Genomic DNA, 17,046 nt, shown 5'->3' with positions numbered 1-17,046 from the left:
CTTTATATGTGTTTTTTAATGTAATTCTCATGATAACCTTCCAGGTAGTAATTACTATTTGATAGGTGAGGAAATTAAGGGCTCAGAGAAGTGAAGAAGTTTTACAAGGTCACAGGACTAGTATGTATGCAAGACTGAGATTCAAGACTAGGTTTGACTAATTTCCCTCTTCATATTCTTGCAGCCTCCCAGAGTTTAAACAAATAAGCTACCTCAATTTAAGGCTAGAATGTGTGTTTGTATTAGATGGAGCCATAAGAAATCCTAATGTTTGATTGTTTTGACCTATAAAAATGGTTATATTAATGTTTTTATTGAAATTATAAAAGTCTGCAAATGATGGTAACTACTCCATTGCAAACACTGGTGAAATTAATTGTGGCTTCAATCATTATCTGATGATAACATGATATTTAGGCAAATAACAGGAGCGTGTAAAGTTTTTAAATGTTAGAATGGTTTTATGCAAATGAGAATGTAAAAAGTCACATAAAAAGTCAAAGAAAAACCAGAATTGAAACACCAAAAGAGAGAGATTCAAGTAGATAAATTAAATCTCTCTGATTTGCCCATGATAACACGGCATTATTTAGCATTAAGTGTACTTGTATGAAATTGGTAACTAAATTTCATTCAGACATAAAATATCAAGTCCATTAAGTTATTAAAGTGATTATTTTAAACACATTTCTCTGGAGCTACAAAGGTTGAAAACAAAAGTGTTAGATACATTTTTAAGGTGAAACTGATTAAAAATTCTAATATAAAAGTCCTAGATGATAAACTTTTCTGATCACGTGCATTAACTAAAGCAGCTTTGAATAAATCATTCATCACAATGAGCATATACTGTGTAAAAGTTGATGGAAAGCTCAAATTTTAAAATGTATACTTTATATGTATTAAAATCTTTGAACTAGGGGTGCCTGGATGGTTCAGTTGGTTGAGTGTCCAAATTCAGCTCAGGTCATGATCTTGTGGTCTGTTGAGTTCCAGCCCACGTTGGGCTCTGTGCTGACAGCTCAGAGCCTGGAGCCTGTTTCAGATTCTGTGTCTCCCCTCCCTCTCTGCCCTTCCCCTGCTCACACTCTGTCTCTGTCTCTGTGTCAAAAATAAATAAATGTTAAAAAAAAAAAAGAATAATGTTTAAAATCTTTGAACTAATGAACTACATAAGGTATTGGTAATATTGAAAGTTAACATAATGGATAAGAAATGATATGGACTAACTCTCCAATTTATTTGAAGGTATGTTGCTTTGGTTGTAAATCTCAGTGACTCTTAGTGGGGAATGTTGATGCATATTTGATTGGGACATCAATTTTTGAAGAGTTCAGAGAAGATTATTATACTAATCATTTAAAGAATTAATTTATTGAAAGCTTTTTCAATACCTACCATGTGTCAACAGGGACTCAGAGATTAACAAGGCATTTCAAGGAAGTTTCAAACTGCTTGATCAAGAAAATGTGAACCCCCTTGTCCTTTAAAGGATACTTGGTTTATACCTTAGTGAGGAAGAGAGCAAAACTATGAACTATGAGAGGCATTTTCTTGCCAGTTAGTAAGAGCTCAGGAAATGATAGCTCTTTCTGTAATTATAGTGATCATTATAGTGATCATTATAGTAATCATTTATAAAATAAAAATCTCAGATCCTAGTATATTAATTTTTTTTTTTGGTGTTTGGATTCCAGCGAGACTCTTAACATCGCCCCCTCCCAAATGAAATCTCACTGTGACAAGGAAAGACTAGGAGAGGTCTTAAAATGGAAGCAGTTCCCGAGATTTTTGGTTTTTTTCTATGATCAAAACTCACAAAAGCATCATTTAAATTGTGAAGTGTTGTGCAAAGCAAAGCTTTATGATTGTCATTTTCAGCAAAAAATGTTTTTGGATACAGGGAGCCTGGGACAGTAAGTACTGTATTAATTACCTGTTTTGCAGCAGGCTGACTTGAGGGAGGGCTCATTTCAGGAGACCTGAAAGAAGTCAGTTTGACTTTGAACCAGTGCTGGAGTGACTCTTGCTGTCTGGTACAGTTCTTCTGTTTTTTACACAAGACCTAGTCTTCACCTTACTGTCTTCAAACCCACAGCAATGGATGCAATTTGTGCACATATTAAAAAAAAAAAATTGACATGTGGGTGGTTAGGGGGCCACTGCCTGAGTTTGACTCCCCCATGAATAACTTTGGCAACCAGACAGGGCTGGGGATTTGGAGGGTGTGACTTTTGATGTGAGCGTGTAGGTGCCAGTTCACTCACAGACTCAAAGGTTGGGAGAATCAAACTTCTCCAAGCTTAGCAGAGGCTGCAGTGAGTGTTCCCATGGGAATCCCAACCAGGCGCGGGGTGAATTCTGTTATCCTGAGGGTGGAGGAGTGTACCCCCGGTGAGTCTCCCTTTGTCGGACACTGTCCATAATTCCCAGTTCAGGAATCACTGTTGAAAATGTTTAGGTCAGTGCTTAAGAAATTCTGGCATCTTCTGTTCTGTCTTCTAGTATGATCCTCTGCCCTGTGAAAGATTTCTCAGAAACCTGGGTCAGAAGTTAATGGTCTTAATGTGGTGGAAAATTGGGTGAGTCTATCCTTGCTTGCTCTGTTTCAACTTTAGTGGAATACTATTTCTGCTTTTTTGATCATGGTCTCTGTAGGAAATTTTGAACGAGTGCTTTTCTGCTTTGTCACATCGTGGCACATAGAATGACAATATTTGTATATTACGTTGGGGAAAAGTATTGAGGCTGCTCATTGCAGAGGTGACTGCAGGCCTGGCCCAGTATCTCTGAGGGTCTGTATTTTTAGTATGTCCACTTACAGCTCAAAGGTTGGTAATTTTTGTTTTAGGGGCACTATGTCTATTACATAGTGAACAAATGGTGTAACGTAGCTTATAATCATGATGGCAACTACTTACTATGCCCCAAACCCCATTCTATGCACTCTGTGTGTACTAGTTCATTTAATGCTTTCCCTACCCACAAGGTAGATAGTGTTGTTACTCCCAAAGTAAGAGAGGAAACAGGCATATGAAGACCAGCAGTTGACTAAAGGTCACAGAGACTTGTAGTAACTGACAGAGACAACATTTGGACCTATGCAGACTGACTTCAGAATTGTACTCTTAAATGATATTGCCTGAAGGAAGCAGTTGCAAGAAGGGTGGACTAAGCCAATAATCCATATAATACCGGCACTAAGCCTTTTGGGTCCCTAATGCTTTGAGAAGATTCTAGGCAGCAGAAAAATCCCACCAAAAGCAGGCATTGGACCAAGGCCAGGTTTAAGATCTGGAGAAGACAAATTCTTATAACGCAAAGTCCTAACTGACTTTGGGCAGGAGGAATATGAGAACTGAATCTTTTGATTTTTGAGCATAAAACCAGCCACCTTCCACAAGTAGAGATTTTTTTCTTTTATCTCTAGATAGGAAAGAGGTCCTTAGGTGATCAGGAGATCCAGACCCAGAGGGAGGCACAATAAAGGGTTCCTTGTCCACGGAGAGATGGTTCTATTCTTGGCCTGGCAAAATCGAGGCTGCTTAAATTCCACTTGATGGAACAATGTAGAGTTGAAGACAGTGTGCAGCAGGAATCCTCAGTGAGGAGCAGGGCTGGGATCTGGGAGGTACAGTAATCATGTTGAGTCCTGGGGGCACTTCCCAGGACTACATGCAACTACAACTCAGCCTCAGAGGGCCAGGTCAGACTCAGTTTAGTGACTTCTATTTTTGTACAATTCCCTAGGACAGAAAGAATCAACCTGGAAATCTGAGGCTCTCTCTCTCCCTCCCTCCTCCCCAACCCTGAAATCATCCAGCTGGAAAACTTCATTGCTTCATGCTGATAAGGATAAGGAAATGAGAGGGAGGACAGCTTATGGTTGATAGGAGATAATATCAACAGTTGATAACTCAAAGTGAGTTAATTAGCGTCTAAATTACTTCAGTCTTAAATTAGCCCTGAGGTTTGTTCAGGAACAATTTCCCTTGAGGGTCATGAGGCAGTTGTGGGAGAGACTAAACTAACACAAGATCACTGAAGGTTTGTTTTTCCTGGGCACACAACTAGACCAAAGCTCCCTTTCAGCTAGATGTGGCCATGTGACTTGAGTGTTGGCTACTGGGATGTACAAGGGAGTAGGGTACGTCCTTTCCAGGCCAGGCCCTTCAACACTGCCCTCAGAACCTTCCTTTTTCCTTGCTCCCTGCTACTCTCTCTTTCCTGATCTGCTGGCCAGAGAGGATCCCACAGAGGAGCAGGGGATGGCACAGAACCAGGATGGGTGGTGTCCGTGCTGTTGAATCCCCACAACTGGATTTTGTGAAGGTAAGAAATGAATTTCTGTGTTGTTAAACCACTGAGATTTCAGTGTTGGCCTGTTACAGTTGAAAGCACAGTCTGACTCAGTGCTGGTGATAACAGAAACAACCAACATAGATACAGTGCTTCTGTGTTCCAAATACGCTTTACTTATAGTCACTCAGTTAATCCAAATCAAAATCCTATGAGGTAAGTACTTAAAGATGAGGCCCAGTCAATGTTGACTTGCCCAAGGTCACACAATTGGAAGGAATATGACAGTATTTGAACCTGGACAGTGTAGCACCAGAGACTATACTGCAGTTAAATATCTGAAGAGTTCTCTCTGACGTAAAGTTCTTTCAGAAGACAAACTATGTTCCCTTTAGTTAGGAGAAAGGGGTATGATTTTGGCCCATGCATGAGTTGCCCGATGGCTGTGGGTCTCTGACCATGAACACAAATAAATAAGGAAATAAGTAGATAAATAAGTAAATAAGTAGAGGAACTGGCCCAGGGGAGGGTCACAGGGTGGTTAAAAGAGAAAACAAATTACAATCTGAACTTCTAGAGCCGTGGAAGAACTGTAAGTAGGGGACAGATGGGTAGAGTGAGCTGTGTGTTCAGTGCCCCAAATGAAGCCTGCTGGAAGAGGGGAAGAGATGCTTGCACTTATAGGTTCCCTGTGACCTCAAACTGATCCCTCAGAGAGGCTCCCCTGCAGAGAAGAGCAAGGTGCAGAGGGGAGGGTCGGCAGGGGCTGGACATTCATTTTATCCAGCTGCTCTGCATCCTTACTGATTCCTAACCTTGAAAATGCTGCAAATGTGTCAGCCTGGGTGTCAGGTGACCCAAAGCCCCAGCTCACAAAAGCCATGTGTGAAAAGCCAAGGGGAGAAGACTGTCCTTCTGCTCTCTTTTCTGGCAACTCTCAAGCAGATATGGACATCAAGCATCCTGCCATTATTAGCCCATCGTTCCAAGAGGACAGTGTACAACTATTGCTACTAAAGGTTGCTTTGGAAGAGCCTCCCAGGGCAATAACCAATGATTGAAAGTTCTACTTTTCATGACATTCCATCAGAACAAGCTTGCCATGGGACCTGAAAGAACTTAACAGAGATTTTGATAAGGAGTATCTGGATATTAGTAAATGGGTTGTTGGAAAAGTTCATTTATTTCCACTAATATTAAAAGAAAGAAAGAAAGAAAGAAAGAAAGAAAGAAAGAAAGAAAACTTATTCTTATAATGATCTAGATACAGTTTCTGTTAGAACTAAAGTTACAAAGTGCAACTTCCTTTCCATGCCTATGTCCTGGAATATGTTTGCTGTATTTAATCAGCTCTTATTGAGAGCCTGTTACCTAGAAGCAATTAGCTCAGTAGGACTTGGGTAGGTGCTGTTGGTTGAGGGTAGTGGGGGAAAATGGTGGCTACAAAAGCAACAACACAGGATTTCTTACTATTCACTTGGTGAGGAAGACACGTGTACAATTTATAAAATGACATGAATAACACGAAAACGAGGGCAGGGAAAACGCTGTGTGTGAGCTAAGTATTAACCTACGTACTCTTTGGTTGTTCAAAACTGATATTTAGGGGTGTTTGTATGTTGGGAGGGGCTGGGGACAGGGATCAGGTGGTTGTAAAGAGTCACATAGGAACCCTACCGAGGAGCAATCGGTGGGGCTAGTAACTTGCACCAAGTACATTGGCTGAACTTGAGCACGCAGTCCTCCCCGCAGGGTAAGTTCTTCTGCAAGTTATTGTATCAATCCTATAAATGAGGAATTTTCCCTTTCTTTACATTAAGTGTGAGTAGAGTTCTGTGATTGACAGCAAGCTTCGTGTGCAGACCCTGCTTAGGGAGGGAATGCTGGGGAATATATACTGTATACTTTTTGACATTCCAAGGAGGCCTCTGTGTGAGTTATAGGTGAGCACTCAATGGCTGCCACATTTGTTCACACCATCCCGGTGTCGAATTCATTGTTTGTAAAGCTCTTTGGGATAATTTGTATATGAAGGATTCCATATAAAACCAGTGTTTACTCCTTTTTGTGTTTTGCCTTTGGAGCCTGACACATAAGGGTGCTTTTATATGCAGCATGCAGGAAATTAAGCACTCAACTCTTACTAGCACCACCAGGAACTGGGCTCCGGGTGGTCTACCTAGGGGTGGTGGAAAGGGGCTCACAGGTATGTAAGTAAATTGAAACAAAGACAGAGCAAAACTCAGATATTTATTCAGCTGTTGAAAGCTTTATGGGCAACCAGACTACAAATAATGTGAATTATTTTACTGAGAGTTTGCTGAAGAAATGGAGCTTAAACTACCCCCTTCATTTTATTTATGAGTGTTGACGTGTTGATATATATATCAACGTGATGTGTTGATATATATATATACATGTGTGTGTGTATGTGTGTGTGTGCGTGTGTAATAAAATGTCTATTCTCAGCATCTTGTTACCTGGAAATTTCCATTAATTGACATAATTGTGGTTCATTGTGGAAATGATGCTATTAATCTATATTATAAGCCTGAGACACTGCAAAATCCTTAAATTAAGTCCTATTGAGACTTGATGTTTATTGCTTTTGAATTCTTTGAGCAGAGATAATTTCTGTGACATGTATGGTGACTCCCTAAACAAAGTATAGAATTATTCAAAAATATTTCACATTTAGATTATGTAAGAGATTACACTAAAAGGCACACAAACACGTATCTCATGATAAAAGCATATAAGTATCTCATGTTCTTTAAAGACATGCAAACTATGGGGCGCCTGGGTGGCGCAGTCGGTTAAGCGTCCGACTTCAGCCAGGTCACGATCTCGCGGTCCGTGAGTTCGAGCCCCGCGTCAGGCTCTGGGCTGATGGCTCAGAGCCTGGAGCCTGTTTCCGATTCTGTGTCTCCCTCTCTCTCTGCCCCTCCCCCGTTCATGCTCTGTCTCTCTCTGTCCCAAAAATAAATAAACGTTGAAAAAAAAAAATAAAGACATGCAAACTAATAAATTATTCTTGCCTTTATATATATATATATATACACACACACAATATGATCTATATTAAACACACACACACACACACACACACACAGTTAACCCTTAAACAACAGGGGTTTGAACTGCACGGATCCACTTATGTATAGATTTTTTTTCTATAAATACAATGCATATTGTAAATGTATTTTCTCTTCCTAGTGATTTTCTTAACATTTTCTTTTTTCTAGCTTACTTTATTGTAAAGATATAGTATATAATACCTATATAAAATATGTGATGATCGACTATTTACACTATGAGTAAGTCTTCTGGTCAGCAGTAGGCTTAGTAGGTAATTTTTGGGCGAGTCCAAGTTATACTCAAATTTTTGACTGCATGGGCTGGGAGTCGGTGCCCCTAGTCCCCATTGTTCAAGGGTCAACTGTATGTGATAGTTGTTGGTCCATTTGTGACACAGCAAATTAAAAGGGTGTTGGCTGAAGCCTGCGAACTGTGGTTGGTCTTTCTTACCCGTAATCTAATCGTTGGGAAACCCTCGTGTTATAATAAAAAAATGATAATACAGTAGCTAGATGGTGTCAATGAACTGTAGATAGGGACCAAGAGTGACTTAAAGTCTGATGTCCATGTTGTGCTTCCACTAAAGTCTTCCCTGGCACGTTGCACCCACTGGAGTAGATACTGAAGTATGCACATAGCGTGAGGTTCTGATTTCTTAGGGATTTTAATGCAATAGATTCTGATTTTCCCACAATGACCTTCGGAAGTGCTATTTGACTCACATAACCCAAAAGTTCACAGGCCTCATCAGCATGTGGGTTCGAATGAGGTCCCTTATTGATGTTATAATCACAATACTTCTGTGACTTTGGGAAGTCACTTACCCTTTTAAAGACCTGTTAGCTTATCTGTAAAATGAAGATAATAATAGGAACAACCTTATTTTGAATATAGATCAAAGAGGCTGATCTATGTAAAGAATTTAGCAGAGTATCCAGCATATAGAACTTAAAAATAAATATTGCTAATAAAGATAATATTTTATTTATTGATTGGTTTACATTCTATTTTTTAAAACTGATTTGAGGTGATAAAATAAAAAGCAAAAGAAAAGTAGAGATTATATTAAGTTTATTTTTTTCCAATGAAATTTCTTCAGAGCAAAATATCTAAAAAAGAAAACAGGGGTCATTGGAAGAGTAAGAGTTGTCGGCATCTCAAAAATTCAATTCGAATACATCTTAAAAAGTTAAATCTTAAAAGGTGAACCATTTAATGCATCTGTAAAGTCAGTCAATTTCTATAATTTGAAGATAGATTCAGTTTCATCATTCTTTCTTGCCTGCAACACAGCTAAAATATAGAGTTTTCATTTTTTCTATCCGACTGAATTGCTATCAGATTTTTGTAAACCATTCACTCTGGAAGAATGCTTTGTTCTGGAAAAGGCGAGTGCTGGGAAAAACTCAGCAAGACTGCATAGCTTATTCTTTGAAAACTAGCACTTGATAAAGGTGTTAACTCGACATGTAATTCCACTTAGTAAAGGGATCATTGAACAGAATGGATGCAACGATTAAACCATAATTATACACTGTAGCTATAATTATTTTGCAAAGAAAAGGCACATATAACAAATAAAGGAAATATTTAAACACAGGCATAGAAAAGAAGAAAAATCCATTATTTAAGATGAGAAAGGGTAAATATGTGTGAAAATCAATGGAAATAAAAGCAGGCTGGAAATGTTTGCATTGAAATAATTGTAAGAATAAAAAGCATCAGTTATGTGATTCACCAATCATAACAAAACTCTCTTAGGCAAGATGTTTTATGATGCAAAAATTGAGAAAATGGAAAGGATAAATATTTGTTGAATGAATGAATCAGTGAATGAGTGAATCTGTGAATTGAAGAGGTTAGAGACCTTTAATAAAGTACCGTGCTACCAAGAAGAAATGACCAAATTAAGACATGAAGTTTACTATAAAACTCAGTTTACTTTTTACCATATTGAGGGTGTTGAGCTAATTGCTTACATCCTTTCTCTAAGAACAAAAAAATAGAGGGCATAGTAAACATTATTCAAATTTGGAAAAAAAACTGCAATGAAGACCTCACAAAAATAGCTATTAGATTACAGAGAATAAGGGGAAAAGGTCTTTCCTAAGCGTGGTGTATTGCTGTCATAGTCAGGTGTGGCAGGCTTACCTGGAAGAAGCTGAGGCAGTCCTGAGGAATTTTAGGGACCAGGCTAGGGCCAGGGCCAGGGTATGAAGGAGAAACAGAGGTACCAACTATGGGAACACAGTCAAGAGACTACATAAGGAGCCAAGAAGATACAATATGGAGTCGTGGGGTGTTGGTCTTTGGGGCTAATACACAGCACTGGTGGCAGTGTCGGGAAGGATGAGATGCCCGACCAGCTGACTGGTAAAAGGATAATCTGATCTAAACAAGGAGGTCGTGATTTTTTAGAACCTTTGATGGTCCGTTTCTTTCATGACTGTGACCAAGAAATCCCAAGTACTTTCCAAAATTTGGGGGTGGGTGGGTCTCAATGGATCTACAAAATGACATTTGAGCATTCCTAGTTTCATCATTGGGGCTTTATTTGTGCTTAGTTTCATTTAAAAAAAAAAAAAAAAGGAATTTTAGGCCGGGACAGAATTTTGGTCTATAGACGTGAAGGTGTTAGTTACCAATAGATGGTTATTAACTTCCAGACACCTCCAGAATCTTACCCGAGTGTGACGTTCCCGTTCTTTGAACAGGCATCACTTTGCTTGATACAAGTCATAACCTCGTTCCAATGGGAACTATCTAGTCAACGGTGGAGGTCACTTCTGCAGACCCTGTTAATGTTCATAACACGCTGACAGTTACCACATTCAATAAAGCCAACAGGATTTTGTGTCCCTAAAGCAATGACAGAAATGAGTTTACAGATATCTCAACTGCCCTGTGCTCTGCGACCATGATCCTTTAACTCTCTCCAACAGAGACCACACAGCTAACCTCTTGTATCTCATGGTTTAGAAGGTCCGGCCACCCTGGAAAGAGGAAAATCATCCCTGCCGCCTGCATCTTCTCCGTTTGCTGAGGCTGGAGAGCGGGCAAAATTAGAGTTTCACTGTGGCTCCTTCTGGTCGTTTTACAATTTGCCAATTTCTTGCAGTGCTTCGGATTGCTACGATCTTATCATTTTCAAAAACTCATCATTACTTGTTCTCTCCTTGTAGATCATTTGTAGTTATGAGGAAAACCTCCCTCTGCTTTTAATCTCACACTGGGGTAGGGTTTTACATTTTACTTCTCAAGTGCACTTCCACAAAAGAGAAATAAATAGGCATTCTGATTCTCTCAAGACCAGAATACTATCATAAGTTTTTATCTTTTACTGCTCTACACTCAAGGGTGGGTAGAGAGGTGTTTTCTTGCTCTCACATGGAATTACTATTAAATATAAGTGTTAAATTTGGATTGACCAGGGAAAGAGGCAAAGAAGCCTAAAAGAGCTCTTGAATAGTCTTTGTCATTAATCTGCTTACAGTAAACAGAAATATTTCTGAAAATGGAAAGTTGCATTGTCAAAAATCGTATATGTTTGTGGGCGGATATATGTATAATGTGAGTGTATATATGTTATTTTGCAAAGGAAAAATGGATATTATTCTTATTAAACTTAAGCCTTCCTGAAAAGATGGATGTTGTGGAATAAACTATTACAATTCAGGTAACAACAATGATAGGGTTAAGCTAAGACAGACATAAGGGATATCAAATATTTGGAACTCTGTTGGAAGTTTCACTCCAGCAAAGCATAGCATCTAATCTGATGCATTCTTTACTGGGCTTGCAAAAATTGGATTCTATTTGTGAGGTTATAACTACTGAGAGCCTGAGTGACCTTTTCTTTTCATGACTATGACCTCAAATATTTGGCCCCACTCAAGAAAATTTGTTTTGGGGTAGTCTAGAGATATCATAGAACCTGAGAAATTTTGTGTGTGTGTGTGTGTGTGTGTGCGTGTGCATGTGTCTGTGTGTGTGTGTGTCTGTGTGTGTCTGTGTATGGAGGGACCTGGGGGGGTGTTGAAACGGATGGGTTCAGAAGGAGCCATCTTGGCCTGTCACTGAAGTAAGAAAGGAGAATAGTCAAGAATGTGAAAATTAATGAAACTATAGGGAAAATTACTGCCCATTGTAGAGATTTGGGCAAAGGGCTGCAAAACTAGACATTGTCAGATAAAATTTAGACTTTGGGAAAGTAAATTTCTTAAACCTCAGAGACAATGCAGGTATGATTCTCTGATCAAAGACTCTAAAAGGGTAGCAGCTTAGGTAAGATGAGAGATGATTAAAAAATCATTTCAGTTGAATAAAGGGTGGAGGCAAAATAGCTAATGACACGGCAGTAGCCCAGGACCCCTCAGATGTGCTGAGCTGTCAGCACAGAGCCCGACGCAGAGCTGGAACTCACAGACCTCGAGATCATGACCTGAGCCGAAGTCGGACGCTTAACCAACCCAGATCACCCAGGCGCCCCTTAAGGCATTTTTAAAAAGTTTATTTACTTTGAGAGAGAGTGTGTGAGGTAGAGTGAGAGAAAGAGAGAGAGAATCCTGAGAAGGCTCCCACTGTCAGCGCAGAGCCCAATGCGGGGTTCGAACTCACAAACTGGGAGATCATGGCCTGAGCCAAAGTCAGACGCTCAACCAAGCGAGCCACCCAGGCTCCCCTATAAATATTTGAAGGAAGAATGAACAAAGGAAAGTTCTCTTTGCATCTTCTGCTTTGCATGTCCATTCAGAGGAATAATTTCCAAAGCAGAGTGTGTGGGAGGTGAGAACTGAGTATGGGGAATAGCCATTTACCCTTGTGGATAATTGGTGATTTGGTTCATTAAATCAAGCACTGGCTGCTTTTGCCTCTACAACTCCTCTCTCTGGTAACAAATTGCATATGTCTTTGTATCTGCATTGTTTAGTACATTTCTCTCAAAGGGAGGGGTTTCTATTTTTGTTACCAGCAGCCATTATGTTCAAGGCACATGGTTTTGAAGACTTGGATTTTCCTTCTGTTCTCACTTCTGTGTGTACAGAAACATCTGAAGTTTAATCTTCAGGAATCTGAGATAAATGAGACTGGCCATTGAATTGATTTCTTCATTGTGGGTAAGAATGACCCCAGGAGCAAATGAGACTTGGGAAATCATGATATTCTTCAGTTCCTCAGTTTGACAGTTAACCTGCTAGGAAGAGCCCCACATCCAGTTAGACTAAGAAGGGTCGTATGAGTGTAGAAAACAGTGAACAAAACCGTCCAGAAAATCAGAGGCGATTGAACTTTATGTCCCTGTCCAACTGCAGCGTTACTCAGAATTTATGGCTATGCCAGCCTTTGCACCCTCAAAACATTTTCCCAAGTATTTTAGGATTCTCACATAAATATTGCTGCAGTAAGTATCATCAACATTTAGTAGCTGTTTTTCAAGAATAGCCAAGTGACATTATTATGGTCTGCCATCAAACCAGGGGAGGTGTGGAGGAGGCCAAAGCTGATCATTGCAGAGAAAGACGATATTTATACAGACACACAAAGCAGAGTTTATGCCTAAGAATCTATATACGTTTCCACATATTAGCAGCATATTTGGGTCTTCTGTCTGCTTTTGGTACAGTGCTCCTCATATGTTTCCATCCAAATATTTTTAATGAGAGAGGAGGGTGAATGTGTGTCTACCTCATAGATAAATTTTTTGAGGTCATGCGTTTATTTTTAAAAAGGTGTGTGGTTTTGAATTCAATGAAAAAAGGATTATAAAGTACTATTGTGCCCTGGCACATTTCCCAACTGTCTTAGGAAAATTATCTCACACTATAGTATAAGGATCACCTGGAATTCTTGTTCAATTTTTTTTTTTAACATTTATTTATTTTTGAGACAGAGAGAGACAGAGCATGAACAGGGGAGGGTCAGAGAGACAGGGAGACACAGAATCCGAAACAGGCTTCAGGCTCTGAGCTGTCAGCACAGAGCCTGATGTGGGGCTTGAACTCACGGACCGCGAGACCGTGACCTGAGCTGAAGTCGGACGCTTAACCGACTGAGCCACCCAGGCGCCCCTGGAATTCTTGTCCAAAATGTGAATTCCTGCTCTCTACATTCACCTCCTCCCTCCAGATCCTGAATAGGTGAGTGTAAGTGAGGCCTGGAAATAAGAGCCTCAGGAGACTGGTTCTGTTTTGATGAGCCAAGTAGCATACTAAGAGAAACCTGGCTCTAGAAACAGCCTTGGGGTGTCTTGTTACCTCACTTTGAGAAACACTTCTCTAAATGTTCTAGGAGTATCCTCCACAGAAATGGATAATCCACTCTCAGCTTTGTTGACCATCCCTGCCCTTCACTAATTCTGTCTGTAGTCAACCAGTCTGAACTCCTTCTGGCTTTCTTACAAGACCCACATCTCTCCATCGTCAGTCTTTTCACTAGAGTTGTTCTCAGCCAGTCCCTAAACCTGATTGGCACACCCTCAAATTCTATTGATCTTTCCTGGCTCTCAAATGCTGCCTTCCCTACAAGAGCCTGTTCTTCTCCACCCACTCAACTTGCCATGATTTTTCTCCTGAGCTCTCTTCAATCCTTGTCTTAGTACTTTTATCCATGTTTTATCCCTCCTAATTGAGCCTAGGTTCCAGAGAGGGAGTCCATGTCAGATACATGTCTGAGTCACTTGCTGCCTCAAGGTCCTTTGAATGCAATAGATGTTCAAGAGAAGAAACAAATAGCTACTACTTAGCTCTGGTAATGTGGTGATCCATTGAAATGGGCTTCTTTTTTGTACCAGTATGTATTTCTCTTAATTAGGTGGGAAGAAAATCCAGAAAGGATCACAGCAGTGATGCAATGAAAAAATGGATATTTGGACCCATAGAAATAAAAGCGAACTCTGATCTCAACTATGTAAATTAGTTAATAATTATATATCACTATTGCAACAAGAGTGCCACACTAACGCAAGATGTTAATAAATAAGGAAAACTAAGTGGGAGGAGTTTGAGGTGATATGTAAGTCTGTACTTCGCTCAATTTTTCTGTAAACCTGAAACTGCTCCCCAAATTAAGTCTAGTGTTTTTAAAAAGTTTAAAAAATGGGTATTTGGTAGTGAGAGGAAAAAAAGAAGCAACCGAGTAAGGTGAAATGATAAGAAATTAATCTAATCAGAAGAAATCCCCCAACGTTTGTTATGAGTGGTATTTCAAAGAGTAGGAATACAAGGCCTGGCTTGCTATGGTTGGGGACACTCTTTCGTGGTTGTTTATGTATAACACTTCTAAAGAAGTCTTTGAACTCAGCTTTCTCATTAGTGAAATAAGATTTTCACGCTGAGAAACATTTGATAAAACCAAAGTATCAATAAGCAAACATGAACCTGATAATAAACACTGCCTAAGTAAGAATTTACCTTGTTACAAATGAGAGTAGAATGGGCAATCTAAGTGTATTTATAAGGGCAGAGGTGGAACAGGGCTGTAGGGGGGATGCATTCTACCAAGGAGTTTAAAGAATACTTTCAGTGTAACGAAGAGACATATGATAGCATCAGCCATCATGGTTTGACATCAAGAAAGATAAGGGGGACAAAAGTGATAAGGGGAAGAGAGGGAGAGAGCAAGAGAGAGAGAGAGCGCGAGAGGGAGCGCTTTATAGAGCTGGGCTCACACATACTCAGCAGTTCATTACAGAAGAAAAAAATAACAGTTTTCAATTTATGCACACTGTAAGTATCTAAATGATTCACTGTAGACCATCATACCACAAACTCCTTCAGAATAATATAGTCAGCACAACCTGCAAATTTGAATTGGTTTTAACCTTCATCAGGGTTCTCCATCCTCCATTTAGTGTTATAGCAACCCAGGATCTGTCTCTATTTTGTTGCTAAGCCATTTTCATGTGCATTAATATATATAAAATTATATATACTTCATATGCATTTCTCCATAAATAGAAAAGGGATGTTTGCACCGAGTACGTGTTTTTATTTAGCTTTCTCTTCCTCTGTTGATATGAGAAATACCATTTGTAGTTTATGAGGATACTTTGTACGTATGCCAGACAAGGTGGTTTGCTCTCAGGGCAAAAGTTCTACATGCAATTGACTCCTCAGGCTGCATCTTTTCGGAAACACCTACCACACCATCGTGCAGCGCAGCGCTCCTCAATCTTTGATGTGTAAGTGAACCATCTGGAAATCTTGTCAAAATGCAGATTCTGAATTGGTAGGTGTGGGGAGGAGTCTGAAAGCCTACATGTCTAACAAATCCCCTCCCTGTGTAGCAGGGTGCGGAGAGTCATATGGTATGATCTTATTTATTTATTTTTTACACTTTATTGTAAGGTGTGGACACTCCACAGAGGAGGGAAGTCTGGTTTTTTTTTTTTTTTTCATTGATCCTTTCAGATGCCCTAAGGTTTAACATGTTGTTTGTCTCTTCCTTCTGTGTGTAAGGCCAGTGGGTATAAAAAGTTTGCATGAATACCTCCAAACACCATACATGCTACAGCATGTGCTGTGCGTAAAAGAGACTGTATGCAGTCAGATAATAAATGCAATCATCAGGGGCAAGCAAGCCTTCTTTCCTTTCTCAGAAAGACAGATTAAGGGCAGCCAGTCTGGCATTTGGCTATTTTGCACAGCAAAGGAGGTATTCTCCATCATAATTTTTTTTAAAAAGGTAAAGTGATGATTAACTGGCAATTAAAAAATAGACATTTTCATGAGTTTGGGGATGATTTCTCAGTGGCCTTGTTCTAGGGGAACTTCTGCCCTCTGCAAATTTTCACACGGTTTCATGACGAAACTCTATATAGACAATATGGAACACCTTAGATCAGTATTTCTTGTGTAAATATATTTAGCATAAACAGACCCATCGATGAACTCACAAAGATTGTCTGCAACTCCAAATTTTCCTGCCAAACGAATGCTTTAACCTGCAGAAAGCACTTTGCAGAGCAGCTGAAGTCAGAGTAGGGGAGGGGTGGGCAGAGTGAGAATAATGGCAAGCAAGAGAGACAGCTTCAGCTGAGGGAATTCACTCCAGAGAAGGAAAATGTGTTCAGCTCCCCAACCTTGCAGGTAGCATGTTTGGCTGCCACAGGAGCACATTATTTGTTCTTTTTCCCTGACACTGAACTAAAGAATGCATTGTGGGAAAACCCATCGTGACATATGACACAGTGCAAAGGAAGATCACAGCGTGAGGCAGCATCAAGGGGTTGACATGGCCTTGATGCACTCGGGCACAGCACGGGGTCGCCGGGATGAGTGGCTCCTTCCAACGGAAGCCCTGGTGCAATTTGCACAATGCTCCTGAGAGCTCCCGGTGAAGCCCCAAGCCCCCGTAAACTGGGCCAAAGAGGAGAGCAAAGACCCTGCCCCCCTGCCTGCAGACACACAAAGGGAGGCATTTCAAAAGGAGCTTAGTTAAAAGGAGGAAAAATTATACACAAATATTAGAGGAAAATTGAAATGGATTTTTAAAAAGAAATCTAACAGTAAGAACGCGAGCAAAGAGGATGGGAAGGAAATGGGAAGTGCAGAGAACTGGCTGGCAAAGCACATATCAAAGTGATGTGTTAAACTTTCTTCTTTTTCTTTTTTTCAGAGAAAGACTCTTGGGAAAGCTACAAGTGAACCTGATTTGTTTTGGTTAAAGAGT

The 17,046-nt window shown here is 40.0% G+C and overlaps 1 pseudogene; it reads right to left on the bottom strand.

Annotated features, from left to right (window-relative positions):
• The window catches only part of LOC121030070 (forkhead box protein H1-like), a 103,050-nt pseudogene that overhangs the window by 84,067 nt on the left and 1,937 nt on the right, over positions 1-17,046 (bottom strand).

Source organism: Herpailurus yagouaroundi, unplaced genomic scaffold (assembly GCF_014898765.1).
Source record: "Herpailurus yagouaroundi ecotype Mexico unplaced genomic scaffold, PumYag 139, whole genome shotgun sequence".
NCBI classification, from domain to species: Eukaryota; Metazoa; Chordata; class Mammalia; order Carnivora; family Felidae; genus Herpailurus; species Herpailurus yagouaroundi.
The sequence above is the reverse complement of the archived record's forward strand: the minus strand, read 5'-3'. Positions and strand labels throughout refer to the sequence as shown.